This window comes from Coturnix japonica, chromosome 9 (genome assembly GCF_054131305.1).
Source record: "Coturnix japonica strain WE chromosome 9, WE-NBRP24, whole genome shotgun sequence".
NCBI lineage: Eukaryota > Metazoa > Chordata > Aves > Galliformes > Phasianidae > Coturnix > Coturnix japonica.
This window is the reverse complement of record NC_140671.1, coordinates 30,829,680-30,848,651: the sequence shown is the minus strand read 5'-3', so window position 1 is coordinate 30,848,651 and position 18,972 is coordinate 30,829,680. Positions and strand designations below refer to the sequence as shown.

General features: G+C 49.0%; 1 protein-coding gene across 1 annotated transcript in view; it reads right to left on the bottom strand.

Annotated features, from left to right (window-relative positions):
• Window positions 1-18,972, bottom strand: part of AJAP1 (adherens junctions associated protein 1) — a 78,325-nt gene that overhangs the window by 22,947 nt on the left and 36,406 nt on the right. The window lies entirely within an intron of this gene.

The following is an 18,972-nucleotide window of genomic DNA, read 5'->3' as shown; positions in this document are numbered from 1 at the left end:
TGTAATTAGCGAGCCTTTCAAATGCAGAGAACAGCCTTTGCTTCTTCTCCCAGTGCCTTTCAGAGGTATCCAGCTCTGGTCAAGGCCTGGGAGCTGGGCTGCAATCCTCTGCTGTGGGCATCCCTGGGGCTGGGACCATGCACAGCCTCCCCAGGGCACTGCACTGCTCACTGTTAATGGGAGAGCAGGTAATTAAATTAATTAACTGTGAGGCAAAAGCCTGATTCCCAGCCAGGTGATGCTGCATCACGGCATTGCTGGGGAGAGACAAAGATGCTGTGATAGGCAATGGGGTTCAGCCAAGCTTTGGTGATGCCTCTCTCTGAATGCTGAGCTGCTTTCTGAGCCAGCACTTCTCTTCCTGGAACTGCAAAATGGCCAAACAAAACGGGAGCAGCTTGGGGCCTCTGCTGCTGGCACTGCCTTTCTGCTCATAAACAAGCAGAAGAGGAGATGACAAAGACTGGAGAAAGACTTTTTTTTGCTGTGTATGGGTCCTTAAAGATTTTCCTTTCTGACTACAGACTGTAAGCCTTGCCACAGGAGTTTATGCAAGCAATTACGTTGCGCTTGTATTTGGCTAAATCTAATGAAGCAATGATAAACAGCTCAGCGTTTTCTTCCCTAATGAATAATGAATATTAATTTGGCTGTCAGAGAAGAGCCTCTGCTGGCTGCACTAGAGCAGATTTCCCTATTACAACCTGGGGAGAGGATGTGTTTCACATTTGGGAATGGCATTTGGGGAAAATCTGCCTCCCTCCCATTCTTCTACCTGCACAGGGGAGAGCAGAGGCAGCTCTCTGCCGTTCGTGTCTGGTAGTAACTCAGTGAAGAGCTCTACCTGGATTTGCAAAGTTAAGGAGCAAGCAGAGGATGCTCAGTTCATGCAGCCCCTACAGACCAGAGCTCACTTGGCTTGTAGGGGGTTTTCCTGCCCCACAACCCATGCATTGCTCCATACCCCATTTCTAACCCATCTCCTTAGACAGAAAGGCAGCATCGTGCTCTGTTAAGGGCCGACACCTCCACTGCTGTTCTTACATATGGGACGTTCACGCACGTCCCAAGCATTACGATATAAATCGCCACCGACCATCTGCTGCACCTATCGCCAGGCAGGATTTACAGCAGCATAACAATGACAAATTACAGGGAGAAATCACAAAAAGTGCCTCATGCATCTTAGGAAACGTGGTGCAGGTTACCTGCTTCCAGCTGAAACACCTTTTCCTATCCGTAAATCACCCAGTCGCGCTCTTAGATTGGATACAGCTGGAATTAACATCTGTGGCCCATAGGAAGAAAATTTCAGAGCAACCAGAGCTGGAGAAACAAATCCTAAGCGTAGTGAGCCATAAGCTTTAAGTACAGCGAGGCAGAGCCCTGGAGTATGGAGGGAAGGCAGTGAATTCTTTTGCATCAATACACAGAACGGCGTCTCAGTGAAACTCGTAAATAGCTGTGAGGTATAAAACAGTTCCAGAGACCAAATGCCCATCGCTCCAGAGAGAGCAGCACTGCAGCATCTTAATTCTACTCTTCCTTGAGAACTAAATACAGGAGCACAGTGGGAAGCAGCGCTGGGACCAGCACGGAGAGGCTGCTTTGAATGGACACACACACTGGGGGTGTCCACATCCACTGCAGCTATTGCATGAATGCTCGGGGTGATCACCCCCAGCACAATGCCTGTTATGCTCCATTAAAATTTAATGGGAAACCAAACGTGCTGTTGTGTATCAGTCAATACTGTTATTCTCTTTTGGTACACTGGGAGATATTCTGTTTTCACAAGAATAATAATAATAAAAAGCATCGCAGCAACATCCTCATATTGAATACAGAGGGAAACAGAGATGGAAAGGAATACATGAGGATCCCACTGTGGCTGCGTCCCTCTCTCTGCTCCCATTGCCCATATATCACACCAGCCCCATGCTTGTGCCCACGTTCAGACCGCTGCTAAATGATCACATCCTCACCATTCTGAACCCACCCTCCAGCAATGCCTGTGCCACAGATCCTGCTGTACAGGACAGCTCTGTACCATCCCCATGCTGAGCTCTGAGCACACCAAAGCACAGCTCTCCCTCTCTGCCTCTTTCTTCTCATCTTCCTAAGCAAGATATCAAAGCACAGCCCCAGAAAAGAAATCTGAGCTCTTCAGCTTCATGGGTGTGCATTAATCTACCATTTGATGGTCACTTTTAGCAGCACAGGAAACACTGTGCTGCCATCAATACAAGAACCCTGGGGCCAAAGCCACCACCACCATCCCAGACACCAACAGCAGGGAGGGGGAGGGGGAGAAGCAGCACACATCTATCCCTACCCCACCCTCACACAGCCCTTATGTATCTCAAAGCAGAACAAGGAGAGAGAGGCAATGGAAAGGACAGCAGCTGCCTTGGAATGCACTGAAACGTTTGCACGTGGGTTTGAACTTTGTTCTCTGCAATCCTGAGCTCCCGGTGAGCCTGCAGCCCGCTGATACTCAGCACTTCAAAACTCTTCTTTCCTTGGGAATCAGCCATGGAATGGATGTGCTGGGCTGGTGTTCTCACTGCTGTGCTTGTGACTGAGTGTTCCTCAGAACAAAAACCAGGAGAAAGAAGATATCCTTGCCTGCGCAAATACAATATGCATTTCAATTCCAATAAAATTGTAGCAAATAGAATCTGCAGCATTAGAGATAAAAATGGTAATGAGTTTTAATAGCTGACTTTGATTTTCTCCATTGAAATCGACTCCAGGAGGCTGTTATGGTATCAGGGAGGTGCTGGACCCCCACTCACACATCAGACAGCTGCAGGCATGCTGGGGGCTGAGGAGTGGCACAGGGCTGGTATTGGTGCTGCTGGTATCACTGCTGCATGCATGGGAGAAGCAGAAGCCCTGCAACAAGGCTGGTTATTGATCCTTGACAAGCTCTTGATCAATAATCTGGGCAAAGCTGAGTGATGGGTGGGTGCTGCAGGGGTGAGTAAAGTCCATTAAATGGTCATTGAAGTGTCTGGGGAAGGCGAGCTTTGGGTTTGATGTTGACAGTCAGCAGAGATGTATCTACTGGAGATGAGCACAATGGGACGCGTTATTGCCATGGTTAAGTACATGTAGTGCTGCCATAAACATACATCTTAATTAGCGTTATTATTACTTCTAATGAGAGACAGAGCATAGCAGTACCACCACCATATCACTGATCTTCCAATGCACTCTTCCCATGCAGTGTGCTGGGGTGAGCACCTCACTTCCTTGTTCAGAGCTCCCCACTTGCCTGCACTGGGCTCTGTGGTTATTTGCTTCCTTCTCCTCCTTCATTCATTCATCTTTTGGCTTTGCCTTGTCAAGGAGGAACATTTGATGCCATTTGCAAAACGAAGCTCTGAGCACAGAGCTGAGCTGACCTCGATGCCCCGACGTGCTTGGATGCAGACATGTGGGTCAAATAGCAGGAGGAAACCTTGAGACATTCCTTTTATTGTTGCTGTGTTCAAGGAACTCAAGGGCGAAATTTGAGCATCAAGGGACGAAGAGCTCCTGGGCTGTTTTGTGAACATCTTGTTGAGACGTCTGGGATCAGATCTGAAAACATTTTAGTGATGCAGAGAGCGAATCAGGGAGTCATCTGGGTTATCCACCCCTCGCTGAGGCTGTGATTGAAACGTTTGTGGCTGAATCTCAGGCAGGAAGAGCAGCGCCGTCACACCCCGAGTATCAACGTTCATCTTTATACCCCAGGATCTCCTCAGCCTCGCAGCAAGGCTGAAAGGAGCATCCATCATCTCCACGCACGCTCTCCTGGCTCCAACCCAAGCATCCATTGCTGGTGGATGCTGTTGGTTCCCAGACTGCGTTGCATTCCTTCCCTTCCCCGCTAGCCAGCTGCCCAGAGACAAACCGCCCTCCCCTGGGGCGCACATTATAAATGCTTAAGCAAATTAGCCATAAATAGAAAATGTAACATATGGGTCTGTAAGATAATGTTTCATTATAAATTATCATATTCTCCAGGGAGATACGCCTCTTCCCTTCGCACCAAAGACTTTGAGTTTCTTCTTCTGTGCAGACTGCAAGTTTCTGCTCTTTCTCTCTCTTTTCTTCCCCATAACTGTTCCTGACGCTGCTTGGATGCGGTCCTCTATTTCTTGAGTGGGGAAATTGGGATATGAAATTCACTTCAATTGCAAGTCCTCTTGGATTTAATGCTCTCTCATGAAAGAATAAGAACAGAAGTGAACGCAGTTCTTTTCTGAACAAAAGCACTGAAGGTTACATTTACTGCTTATCCACTGGACAGGTAAAGCAAGGACACCAAGACCTCTCCCCACATTTCTGCACTGGATTTGAACCAGTCCCTTTCAGACTGAGCGTGCCCATGAGTTATTCCGCCTATAGAGGAGAAATTCCCTTCTGCTTGGGCTGGAACGCTCAGGAGGAACCAACTCAACTCACTGCCATGAGCATGCGGATATGGAACTCTACCCCTGGGGTCCACACATGGCAGCCTCCACGTGCCACAGGGAGGCATCTGTACTGATGATGGGGCTTAATCACATTCACACATCAGCAGAGAGCAGATCCTTCCCACACAAAATGGTGCACACATAGACAGCCTGAAGTCTCAGCACAGCAAACCCTTTTCTACCACACACATATACATCATGCCTGTGTATGTGCACCTCCACACAAAAGAAACCGAACTAATTTGAACCACTTCAAATGAGATTATTACAGACTGAGAAAATTCACCTGCCTTAATTGGAAAAAATCTTGGCACTTGCACCCTGAAGCTAATTGATGTCATCACAGCGCTGAACGAGCCCTGATTTTGGTAGTTACAGCCACACCTGGCATCTCTGACTCTCTGTAATAACCAAAGACTTTGGGGAAAGGAAAAATATAAGGTAACATCTGCTGCAATGCAAATGTTTGGGAAGATTGTGGCTGCTCACACCAGAGCCCAAAGCTTCTGCAGAACCTCGTCCATGTGCTCAGCTCAGTGCCCCAGAGCACATGGGATATGGAACCTTCAGACCTACGGGGGCCTTGTGGCCATGTTGATAAGGACCAAAACTCCCATTCACAGCCTCATTCAAAATGAGTGTGGATTTAATTAAAGCAGAAACACATTCGACATGGCAGCAGTGTTGCAAACTCATTTCCTGGTAGGATTATACAGGAGAGAGCGGCTTCCCCAGCAGCTGCAGATGTGCACAAGCACTAAACTTGCATCATTTCAGGGTAAATAAAATAGAAGGAGCTACTGAGAAATGAAGCAGAGCTGCACCCCCAGGTAGGCAGGGATGATCCAAATCCCTCCTGGTACCAAAATAAACCTGGCAGTGAGGGATGCAGCCCCACAGGGAGCCTGTGAAATGCCTCACTGCCCTGCCCTCCATTCCTCACCATGCCTCAGGAAGGAGGATTTGCAATGGCTTTCTCGGCAGAGCTGAAGGGTTTAGAAGAGATCCTGTTATGTTGGGGGACAGGTGACTTAACTGGGTCAGATGGCTTTGCTCTGAAAAGGCTTAAACCTAAGCATTAGCCTCCTTAGCAAGTTTCCTGGCAAACTTCAAAAACAGAAGCAAAATATGCAAATGCAGCTCAAACTCCACCCTCGATGCAGCTCAGCAATGTCCCCACGCTTGCAGTGCTGCCCAACAAGGGCACCTTTAAAGGCCATGTAGTCCATTTCCCCTGCAATGAACAGAGACAGCCACATCTCCAGCAGGTTGCCCAGAGCCTGATCCAGGCTGGCCTTGCACACCTCCAGTGATGGAGCATCCCTCACATCTCTGGGTAATCTATTCCTATGCCTCACCACCCTCACTGTAGAGGAATCCACGCAGCTTGTCTCCAGGGCTGGGGACATCAGTGTCCCATTGTGCTCCCCAATGAGTGCGGAGCCATCGCTCTCATGGAACACAGTGATGTCTGCACTGGTTGGGGCTGTTGGTTCCTTCCAAGGCTCTGACAGCATTGGAACAGTGAGTACAGGAGCTCCAATGGGGCTCAGAACCATTCCTTACCCTGAGGATGCACCTGCAGGAGCCCTCTACTCCTATGAAGGATTTAAACCAAACAGGAGCAGAGGCAAAAATCCATCCACCACGAGAGCGGGCGCTGAATTATTCATCCCATTCCAGTCAGCATTAGCATGCTGAGCGCCGGCTCGATCCTAAACCAACAGCACAGATGTGGCAGAGCACAGGGCCTGAGCACAGCAACGGATCCACAGTGTTAATGAACTGCTCCGAGTGTAAACACTGCACACATCCAGGAGAGCAGCCCGTGTGCACGCTGCACGTCTGTGCAGAGCAAACATATTATGCCATTTCTTCAGGCCTTTCATTCCACATGTCATTTTTTCTCTATATAAGTATAGGTTTACACGAGAGGTAATTATCATCCTTTCAGAGCTCTTAGTTCTGAGTAAAATGAGACGGAGTATTATATCTGTAATATAATCGTAAATAAAATGGGCCGTAATAACCCCCAATTAGCACATTAAAACATGATGAAGACTCATTTCATCATTCCAGTGTAAACAAAACCTCCAGGAACACCTTATATTGACAAGACAGCACTGGTTGCTTCCCTTGAAGGGCACAGGGAGCCAAGTTTCCAGGCTCAGTGCTGCTCTATAATTGTACTCACAGCAAGGAGCGGGGAGAAGAGCCTTCCCTATGCTCCATACATCCAATCTATCACCATGTTACAAGCTGAAGCCTGGCCACATGCAGAAGCACAGCCCTGGGGCAGCCCCATGGCCAGATGGTATTGGGGCTCAGGTGAAGCACACAGAGATGGGACACACAAGTGCTCTTGAAGCACAGCACAGGGTTGGTTCCAAGGCTCTCTGCAGACCCGTGCAAAGCAAACAGAGCCAGGCCTTTCCCAGAGCTGTGACTGCAGTCCCCAAGGGAGACTCATTTCCAAATGATCTTGTTAGACATTGTTAGAAATTGATATATTTGCATAGCATGAATGTTAAAATTCAGAAAGAACTCAAAAGCCAATTAGAACCACTGTGTGGTTCCCCCCTCCCCAACTCTTAATTAATCAGTCATAGAAGAGCTGCTCCAGGTGTTTTTCCCTGACTAAACAACAGCACAAGTCTATCGTTAATAATCTTGATGACCCAAGTGCCATCAGCATATGCAGATTATCCCAAGGTGAGAGCAGACAGGGAACGATGGGGCAGTGATGCTCTGGGTACCACAGCTGGGATAACACAGATGTGAATAACAGCACCTACAGCAGCGAGGGAAGCCAACAAACAGGCACCATCAATCTGAAATCACACTGATATCTTTCCTTCCCATTCTGCTCTACAGAAAAGGCTGGGGGATAAAAATATGTATACATATCTATGACTATTTTCTAAAGAACGGACCACTCTTCGTGATGAGTTTTACCAACAATCACAGAGGCGCAGATAGCATCTAAGATGAATGGGAAGAGAAAGAAGATGAAGAAGAAAAACGTCCTTCGACTTAGAAGGTAGCCTTTCAGATATGCAAATTCTTTTTAACACATTTTTGAGATGCTGTCCTAAAAACACTGTTAAATATTAATTATATTGCTATTTATAAATGCATACATAATTAACAGGAAAAATTAACGTAGCGAGTGTTGGTGAAGAACTTTCTTCCAAATATTTGAATAATGAAACATAATTACTTTTCGATGGGAAAAGGTCAGAAAGGCACCAAAATGTTTTTAGATGATTTCAGTGGAAACAAACCCAACAACTGGCTGGGAAATACCAGCACCTGGTAATGCTCTGCTACCTGACTGGCTGACTACCACCCTGCTGGTTTAGCCCAGTAAAAGCCACAGGAGGTGATGCTGTTGTCGGCATCATTGGTTCATGGCTCATCCAGTTGGATGAGCACTGAGCTGAGCTCCATTAGGTTTGCTTGGCAGGGTCAGGCACTGCATGTCCTGCAACCCACACCATCCACATGGAGCCCACCCAGCCCACAGCAGCCTTCCATTCCCCAGCCAAGCACTTAAGCCATTTTCATGCTTCTTCTCCCCCTTCCCCTTCAGAGACTTCACAAGAAATTTCACAGACAGACTTAAAGTACCGTCCAACTCTGCTGCCTTTGGTAAGATGTCACGGAATGCAGATGCCAGGTGGCTCTGCTGCTTGAATTCTTGACCTCTGCTGCATTTGAAGCAGGAGAAGCGCAACAGGAATGCAGACATGCTCTAATTAAGGATTAGGCTGGGGAGAAGCACAGGAGATGAAGGGAAGGGTTGTGTTTGATCCCTGGCTCCTGCTGGGTCTGGGCCACCCTGCTGGCATCCCTGGGATCAGGACAGCACCAGACCCAAACTGACCCACCACAGCCATTTCCAGGCTTCATAAACCAAAGGCAATGCAGATCACATCTTTCTTTCCAGAAGGATACAGGACATGCCTTTGCGCTTAGTCAGAGGGCATTCCTACCTTAAAAGTGAGATTTGCTCCAAGGGAACAATGAATTCCGAATAAGTTATATCCAAATATTCCTTTTATACCCCATTGCTTTGTCCTGAGAAGTCCTTGCTGGCTGCTCTCATGTTGGCACAGACTTCATCTCCAGCATAACCAAATGGGAACTCAAGGAAATGACTCCCTATATTAAAGGAGAAGGGTATTTTTCCTCCCATTCTGCATCCTTCTTAATGAACCCTCACACGAAGGCCAGCCTGCAGTTACCCACTCATCCATCACACACATCCCTATCTGCTGCACAGGTTGACTAGATGAAGAGGTCCATTTAATTTTAGAATGAGGGCTATCTGCGGGGAAGCAGGCAGTCTTATTTTACACAGGAATCCTATTTTTCTCCTCTAAAAGAACATGAAGTTCTCTCCATTCTGCCCAGACAGGGACAAAGCAGCAGCAGCACTCATGGCCACGCATTGCAGATGCGCCAAGCACCCACAGCAGCCGTGCTGGTCCAGGCACCTACTAACACTGCAGAGCTTGTGCTGTGCAATGCTTGTCTGGCGGTGATGAGGAGGTGTAAACATGAGGAATTTAGTAGAGCATGTGAAAGACGTGCCATCAGATCATACATTTTTTACCGTAATGCAATCTCCATGCAGATCTCAGCCAGAGACCGGGCCCACTCATCCATCACTGGCTGTGAAAAATGAAACTTTCTCAAACTTCTCCACATTCAAAGAGATTTTCTGTTTGGTTTCCTAGTCTGCTCACTTCCTTAACGCATAACATGACTGATTATGTACAAAACCCAATGTTCCAAAGGTCTAACTTTCTGGAAGATTCATGGCAAAGCTTCTCTATGTTTTCCAGAAAGGGAAGTATATTTATTTACTGCACTTTAAGGGAAATGCAGCATCTCAAAGCCAATTCCCTAAAAGAGCTCTTCTGTCCTAAGGCACTTACTAAGAATTGCTTCTGCTCAGCTCATATATTACCATATAAAAGAGAGGGGGGAGGGGGGAAAAATGACCTTAAAATTTGGACAGATGTCTCTGGTGGGTTTTTGTTTTGTTCTCTGAAAGAAGTCATGAAGTCACGCACGCAGCCCTCCCCGATGGCATCCCAGCCACCAGCCCACGCAGGAAGAATCCATTATTCAGCCTGATCTGCTTTCACTGCTGGAAAGCAACGGCTGTGTCACTGCCTGAGCATCTCTGCACCCAGCTGCCAAGAAATGCCCCTTCAGATCTGTGTTTATCTGCAAGGTCTATGCAAGACAGCCCAAGCCGTACCCCAGGAGCAGCAAGCAACATTTCCCCCCCCTCCTCTTCCCCAAAACATTGCAGGTGATCAAAAATGCGTAATAAACCACGCAGCCGGCTCGAGATTTATTTAAAAAGGTTAAAGCAAAACAGATCAAAACATCCTTTATTCTACAGCCATTTCCCAAACGTAACACGTTAGCCCTAAGGTAAAAATCAATGTTCAAAGCCTGTACCAATTTTCAGAAAGATAAATGCTATGTTTAATGCTTTACAGCGGTGATTGTTCAAGAAGCTGTCCTTGGTGTATATGAGACGGTACCAACATTTCCCAATTAATGCCTGTACTTTGGTAACGCAGCCCCTTGACTGGTGGAGGGTTTGAGGAGAGAGGCTTTAAAAGGAGATGAAAACAGGCGCCTGTGAGCGCTCTGCTTTAAAACGACTGATGCTGATGGCTCAAAGGCCATCGCCTGCCCTCCTGGCTCCAGATCCAGCTCCCACTGCCATTCACAGCCCCAATCAATGCAGCATCCCCAACCCTCCATGCTCTGGGACCTTGCAGTGCATCCCAGCCCACACCACTCTGCAATGGGTCCCACCCCAGTGGGGATCAGATCCCCCCCATCTCTGCTTCCACCATCAGCACAAACAGAATAAAAGCAGAACAAATCCCACCCAGCACACACCTTCTGCCTCTCCCTACATAACAAGAGCACAATTTAGCTTTGAATGTATCGCCGAAAACACGAGCACAGATACGGGATGCCATAATTAAAAGCCTGCCCTTATCTGCAGTGTGCCACGGTGCGCCATTGGGTCGCAATCGGCCTCCCCATATCAGCAGGAGTTTGTGCTGTGCTTCAGGGTGCTCACACGCAATCCCTGGTGAAGAGCGAGATAAGGGATCCAAACAAGGGCTCCTTTTAGCCTGCGGCAGTTTAATTACTTGTTGCTTGGATGTCTATTCAGAAAGACAAGAGGTATGGATTCATCTTTTCTTCTTAGCTGATTCTCAGATGCTTCCTTTACTGTGGCAGGGAAAAGGAGGAAGGGAAACGTATCCATGCATTCTACAAAGCATCCCTGGGATGGTGCAGCACTGCCCTGCATGGAGTGGTGCCCCCTGTGCTGCTATGCCCCTGGGATAGAGCACAGAGCTGATGGCAGAGCAGGGCACTGCTCCATCCACAGCAGGAATTAGCAGCTAACAAGCAGTTCTCCTCCCAATCTGAGCACATTCTGCCTCTTTAGCCACTCAGTTAAAAGGTTCTCCCCCCCTCCTCCCCCGACTTGCTGATAGATCCCAAATACAATAATAACATTTGCAGTGATAAAAATAAATTAGATTGCATAAAATTAATATCGATTCAAATTAAACCATTCGTCTCCTCTCACTTCCCAGCTCCCCAGATACACTTATTGCATCAGCTCCAATCAGCCAAGTAGAATTACAAGTTTGACTTGCAGCTTTTGGTTCCCCCCCTCCCCACCACCTCTCCTTCTCCAAGGGATGAGGGGAGAACCCCTTCTGCTGAGCACTCCCTCTCAGTGCCTTCTGGGTGCCCAAAGCATGGAAGCACCCATAGGACCCAATGTTCCCTGTGCAGCACTCAGTTCTGGATCCCTCCTGCTCGCTCTGTTCCTTTCACAGCCTTCTCCTGGCAGTAAGTGGAAAAGGAGGAAGGTGCTATGAATACACCTTGGAATTAAGAAGAGTGTGTATGGTGGGAGGATATCCTCAGGGTCCTGCATCCTGGCTGTCACTGCACAAGGTCAGGGGCAGCCCCAGAACCGGAGCACCAAACAGCAGTGATGGACACTGCCAGGGGAAGAAAGAAGCAGAAAGCAAAGCAGGTTTGGGTAGGAAATGACACATTTCTCTGGAGCTGGGTTGGCTCCAAAGGGAGCTCCTCACTGCAAGGCAGCCTGCCAGGCCTGACCCCAGCACGGGATGCAGGATGAGTTCGCTGTACTGGAGAGGTTACAAGCAAAGCATTTCTGGCTCAATGAGCCTCCTCCTTCTGGGGAAACCATTCCACATCAGCTGTCACACAGAGCAGGTGAGCTGTTGTAAACTGCTGCAGTTTGGAGGCAGGGCAGAGTTCTTAGAATCGCTCTCACCAGGCAGATTTGGGTCTAAGCTGCTACGTTAAACCCCACATAATTGGTTCAGGAGAGAGCCCAGCTCCATGCAGGCACTGAGCACAGCTCTGCAGGAGCAGCAGACACCTGGGGAGCTTAGGAGCAACCCCACCTTCACAATAGCCCGAGCTCATCCTGCAGACATGTGATATTCAAGAATCTCAGGCACATGGAGTAATGGAATTAACAGAACTGGCATTGCCACAGCAAGGCTGAGCAGAAACCAAGAGCTGAGGCTCATGGAAACCTCAGAGAGGAGCATGGCTAAGGGCAGACTGGCAGCCCAGCTCTTCCCTTCTTGTTTTTTTTGGCTCCAATCTATTACGAGCAGTTACACTCACATCCCTCTTCCCGTGCCTGTCAGCTATTCTTTAGCTCAGCCTCACTCCAGACTATTCTCTGATGCCTTGTTGTCCTGAAAAGTGAACATGAATTACTGCCAGCTCAAATTAGTGTCTTTCTGTGCAGGGTGAACAGAAATGTTGAAGTCGGGGAGGAATCTGGATCTTCAGATCTTTGCATCTAGTTTAACTTATGTTAAACACCTCATTACAACCAAATCCCTGAGAAAGTATCTGGCATTTTGGTCACCTTTAACAGGAACCCCATTCTCCAGGGGGTGGTTCTGAAGGACGCGCATCCAAAAGAGGTGACCAGAAACAACCAACACACTCAGATGGTCAGGGAACTGCACCCACAGGAGTCCTCTGGTTCACGTATCAAAGTACTGATGAGATATTTCAGGGAGATGGAAAATCCATTTGGATTCCTTTGCCAGCCCAAACAACCCCAGCAATCCCAGCTGGGGGGAGGACCTTTTCTCAGGGGCATCAATGGATTTTTATCAGTTATGCATTTGATTTCTCAGGCTTAGCAGCTAATTAGCTCACATGATATGACTTGGAAATGGCATTAGGCTGCAAACTAAGCCAACAGAAGCCAGAAACAAACATAGCTTAATCCAGATTTTGTCTAGTTATCTTCAATGGGCTTCCCAGGCTGCCCTCAGACTTGCAGAGGGGTGCATGCATTTTATTGACCAGATAGATGTGCATTTCCAGAGAGATTACAGCCACATTAAAGGAGTTTGGAAATCTGGATTATATCCATAAGCAGTTCTTAACGACTCCTTTGCAGCTGTTACAACACTCATGTAAATACTGAGCGAATATTTAAGGCCCCATTAAAGAGAAATTTACTGCGCCGTCCATGAGGATCGGATCTCTGCACAAATCCTACTGCATGGATTGGCCCTAGTAAAAACACACAACCCACCCCTCGTTCAGCTCAGCTTCTGAGGTCCATAGCAGAGCACTGGGGGCATCATTGAGAGTGATGCCTGAGTGCAAAGGGAGCCACCGAGCTGCTGTCAGCTCAGCCTTTGAAGGGAAGAAACCAGAGATCACAGCAAGCAGATTTTATTATTATTGTTGAAACTTGGCGAGCAAATATAGCATCAGAATCCTAGGAAGATTAAACAGAAAAAAAATGAGTTCCCTAAACTAATGAAGTACTTGAGCTCCAGGGCAACAACGGTTAATAGTGCTTCTATCTCAACTGAAGAGGCAACAAAATGCTGTTTAATTGTAATTTTAAATATGGATTTGAGGATCTTACCCATAAATCATGGAGTCAGATAAGGGCTGCGCGTAATGACAACTTGTCAAGGGACAGAAATAAAACTGATCTCAAATACTTTAAGATGAAACGCTCCTACTCAGTGTGCTGCAAGCTTCAGGGGAGACTTCAGCATCTACATGAGCCACCAGCCCTCTAAAGCCTTCAGCTGTGATAACCGAGCCCGTAAATTAACTGCAGCAAATCAGGAAAGGTTGAAATTGGGTAGAAAAACCACTTTCCAATGAGAGTAAGGCCAGTAAGACAAAAACTCATTAACCAAACTTGCATTAGTATGTAGGGATGTTGGGCAACCCATGCAAGACCTGCAGCCCAGCCATCTCCTGACCTCACACTGCACTCAGATTAAAGCTGCCCACAGCAGATTATGGTACTGATTCACCACTGGATTATCCTTCACTTCACATCCCTACAAAGGCCCAGCCTGCAGCTTGCCACCCAAGAAGCCCCAAGCAAAACCAATGGGGCACAGGCAGCACCCGACCATCAGGGCCCCTGCAGTGGGGTCTGAAGCACTTCCACCCCCCAGCACAAATGGACAGCGAGGATGTTGCCATCTCCAGCGTCCTGCTCCTTTCAGTGGCTTTTAATCTTTTTACCCATCTGTAAAATTTCTAATTAACTGAAGTAACTAACCAGCGTTGCATGAACTCAAACTGAGAATATTACAGTCAAATACATAATTAAAAATTTCTGCTGCGTTGGTTCCTTCCGCCAGTTACATAAAAGTTACTGCACGTAGTGCAAATGCCACAGCCAGAAACCCGATTTGGATTATTTCTGTTCTGCTTCAGCCATGAGGAAGCACCCCCAGCCCTCACCCCCACCCTGCAGCTCTCCACCTGCATTTGCTTTGGGCAGAGCTGTGCGGGGCTGGTGCTGTGAGCAGCTCTAAGTGGTGGGAGGCAGCAGGCTGCAGCCCAACAGCATAGGCTCTGCTGGCAGGCAGAGCTGCAATTAGAGCAGAGCACACACTGGGCTCTCTCCTCCTCAGCATTAGCCCTGGAATATATTCTACAAGGAGCTAACAGCTGCTGGAGAGATACAAAGAGAATTGAGCCTGCTACAGGGACGAGCCAACATGCCAGCCTTCTTCCAACACATTCATGTCCCAGTGACCCACCTGCCCCCAAGCTGCACAGAGCCCACCAGACGCATCACCCACAACCCATGAAGCCCACACAACCCCCATCATGCCACCACCTACCTGCCAGCATCAGTGCACGCAGAGGACGAGCAGCTCCAGGAGGCACAAACAGGCAGCTCTGGCTCTTTCCCTGCCCTTAAATCACCTCCAGCCCAACCAAGCTGCAGTGCCTGCCCAGCAGGTTGGATGCTGTGGGTTCCCAGCCATCAGTGCCATATTGACTCCATCTGGGAGGGGAGCGCAGGTGGGGATGGATGACTGAGAGCCTCTTTGACCCAGGTGCTGCTGGTTCTGCTGGTGCTGAGCACATGCATTGGAGTTAAAGAGCTTCTGCACTGACCGAGGCTGTCATTGTGTTTGGCTGCTAAGGCAGCACAGTTTGCTTTGCAGGGATTTTCTTGCCTCATAGACCAAACGGTGCTTCAAGTCCTGCTAGCTGTAGAAAAGCCCTTCTCGCTAGCAAGTGTGACTGATAGGCTCTCTGTCCATCCCCACTGCTCTTTCCATGCCACCACGCACGGCTGCTCCTTCCATTTCACACATGCACTTTGCTCAGCACTGCATTATGTGCATTACATTCATGCTTTCGCTTTGCTTCCCATAGGCCCAGGTAAATGTTCTGCAGGACGAGTTCTGTGCTAACAGCCATGCTCTGCAGTGGACTCCCATGTTATCCATGTGCACCAGTGAGCACTCTGGGGTGCTGCACCTCCAGGATTGAGCTGGGGGGAGACTGAGTGCTCTCACTCCACTCACAATCCTCTATAGATCAAAAGGTGTTGGACTCGGACGCATTTCAAAGCACCTTCTCCCATCCCCAGCGCAATCTCTCAGCTGAGCTCTAATCCCTGCTGCTGCCAGGCAATGCTGAGCACAGCCTGGCACTTCCCATTTCCCATTGTCTGAATCATCTGTGCTTGGAGCCTTCACTGCCTGGCAGAGCTGAGAAGGGCCCCGTGGCACACAGAGATGGTCACAGTGATGGGTGACACCTGGGAGCGCTGACAGCCCCCACAGGTCACAGTGCCCATCACACTGGGCAGCCCTGGGGTGCCCAATACAGGCACAATCTCACACAGGAGTGTTTTACAGCTCTTCACAACAAATTATCTGAGGGTACTTTAAACTCTGGTGCTATTACACCATTATCTGTGCCTAATTTTCCGTTCCATCCCCTAACATTTCAATTTCCCCCTTCACTGATCTCCTGCTTTAATAGCTCTCCCAAACTTTGTTTAAGTTGACAAGTACCCATTTGGTTCTGTTCCTGCTGCCCCTCCTTTCCTTCCCCCCCTCCTTCCCCTCATCCACATTTCCCTGCTCGGGGGCACAGTTCCCACATCCCCATTTCCTTGGGAACGTCCCCCTTGCAGTCAGCCCCAGTTGTGTCATGGATCTGGTGACCCTTTGCTTCCTCTTTTCTCCTCTCCATTCTGCAAGTCCTGAAACTCAGCCCAAGTTAACAAAGCGCTTTTCTACCCCCAGAGTGTCTTGGACAGCCAACTGTTCCAATTCAATTCAGAGGGTTACAAACACCATCAGACGGTCCCCAGCAAGCAGCACATCTTTTTGGCCTTTTGTCCTTCCTCTTTGTGACCCATGAGATGCGCTGAAGTCTTTTGATTCTCTGCCATCCACAAGTCGCTGCTGCCTGCTGGCTTCCCATGGCCCCAAAGAAAGGATGTTCCCAAGCCCCGGTGCTGTGTGCTTGGGCTGCCTCAGGGTTGTGATTCCCCATAGCATTGGATCTCTGAGTGTTGTCTCACTGGGACCTGGCTTGCTCTGTAGGACCTGCACCATGTGCCAGCTTCCTTAGGCACCATGGGTAGCACAGAAAGAAGCGTCCCCAACCACACACAGCTTTTTTTCACCTGGCTCGAAGGGGTTGAATTGCTCAGCAATGGGCTCAGCAGATGATTTTCTGTGCCTCTCTGCTGCTCCATCTCCTGCTGGTTCACACCTCGGCAGAGGTGTTGGGTCTCTTACCCGGTCGCTGCCCTGTGATGGAGGAGAGAAGGTTGGGGAATCAATTATGCAACAACAGACAGCGTGGGAACCTACCCGTCTGGAGGGGAAAGGTTGGGTTTGCATTCTAAATGATTCTCTCTGGCTCTTGCTTTTCAGCCCTTGCCATCCCCACCAGATCCACCTCCCAAAAAAGCTCTGGGAGAGCAACAGTGCAAAACTCCCAGTGCAAAGCCCGAGTGGCTGCGGGCTGCAGGATGCTCCCCTGAGCACCTCTCTGAGCTGATTGAAAGCAAATTGGCCAACGTGGGGCTTTTCTTTATCAGGGACCGTGGTCGTGGCTAATTGCTTCAATGTACAGGTTGATGGGCTGTTACACGAATATTGCTTTTCTCATGGCTTCACAAAACCATTTTACAAATGGAGTTGGCTGCGATCCGCTGCTGTGTTTGTAGCTGCTGGTCTGGGTGTCAGCACAGAGTCTGAAGCAAGAGGAAGGAAAATACGGCTGAGAATGAGATAAGAAAAAATAAATGTCAAGCTGTGCTTTTGCAGACTGAGGGCAGAATGCTGGCAGCATTACAAGCTTCGAGCTGCAGGGGAAGGCAGTGCCAGGCTGGGTCTACCCAATGCTCTGAGCCATGGCAGGGTGGGAGAGGAGGCTGCAAGGGAAGCATAGGGCCGTTGCAGCTGGCTCTCACTCTGAAGGTAAAGATGGGATCTGAGTGGTCTCCTGTCTCCCCCAGACCCCCACGCCTCCGCTGTGGCCCCGCACTGCTCCTCTGTGCAAACATCAGCCCACATCCTGCCATCTTCAGCATCAGCAAGAGAAGGATAATAATAACCCCGCAGGAACTCCAGCAGTGTTTGGGTCTGACAAGGAACTAAGATAAATGTGAGTTCTCAGTTAATATCATGCTTGGAGTATGAACAGCGCTAAGGAACGGTGAGGATTTCAATCGGGTAGGTTTATTAAAAATATATTGACTTGTCACTCCTGGCAGAAGCGAGGAGGTCTGAGAGCCCCGGGGGTCGGATCACAGCAGTGCCAATAAAATCCAGACAAGATCTAACCTTGGCATGGCAGCCATCGCGCTCCTCTCCTGCTCCCCAGCTTCCATTTCTCAGCCCTTCGGCAAATATCCTCTCCCTGTCTGCCCATAGGGAGCAATGGGGTTCTTGGAGGGAGCCCTCCTGACCTCCCCACCCTGGAGCCCACTGCTGCCAGCACATTCTGTGTCCTCCTCCACACTGCAGCTCCGGGTTCTTCCTTCCCAGTGTGTTTCTGCCATAATTCAGCTCTCCGCTGAGAGGTTTTGCTGCTCCAAACCTCTTATTACCACAAATTGCCTTGCAGTAATAAACCAGTCTCTCCACACTCGTTATTTATTGGGTGTACCTGGACTATCTGAATGCCAAAGCTGCAGCTCCTGGGCACGGTGCAGGAGCAGGGGCTGCTCAGAGCCATTCAGCTGACCAACCTCAGAGCCCCACAGTGGGGACACCTCTATTGCTACACCAATGTTCTCCTTGCAGCCTGCAGCTGGGAGCCTGGCTCCATTGCGGCACCACTGAGTCCCTATGGATGGGGGTCCCTCTGCCCCTCCACCAGAAAGAAACCCAATTGAATTTGCTCTTAAGAAACTGCACCCAGATCTTGCCAAAGTTGCTCGGTCGGCTCCTCTTTCTGAAGGATCATTGTTGGGAGCTGATGCTTACCACCTAGCCCTGGATAAATCAGGGATCCGTTCTTCAAAATAGCATGTTGATTGATGCTTAAAATATCCCCAGTAATTACTTCGCCCCGGTATAATTACAATAATTAAACTTGGATAACGCTTAGTCCTGCTTTTTAACAGAGCTGCGCGCTGCGGCATCAGCGTGCTTGTGTGTTGTTTCCCGTCCCATTCTGCAGTCTCACCCTGCTGCCGGCTGACTCAGCTCTGCTGGCTGCTCCTCGTGGGCAGCAATCCAGTTCACGAAGCCCCAGAGCAGCACACCCTGCATGGCAGCACTGCCTGCAGCTATGCAGACCTTTGCAGCTCCTGGGCTGCTCCTTGGCCCCAGCTCCATGCTGCACAGCTCAGCACAGTATTTCTCTGTTCCTGCAGCAGTGATGCTTGTGACAGTTGGGGCCGGTGAGTACTTTTCCAGCTGTGATGAATAGCAGGGAAAGGAATGAGATCCCAGCGCTGTATTTCATGCCCTGAAATCCCACGTGTGTTTGGAAACCAACGGAGCTCTCTGCTGATCTATGCAGCACCGGGGCCATTCACATTCTGTTAGCTTGTACACATTGTCACGGTGATTTAAGAAGGCAATTTGACCCTAAAAAGAAGAGCATCTCACTTTGTCCCTCCCTCTTT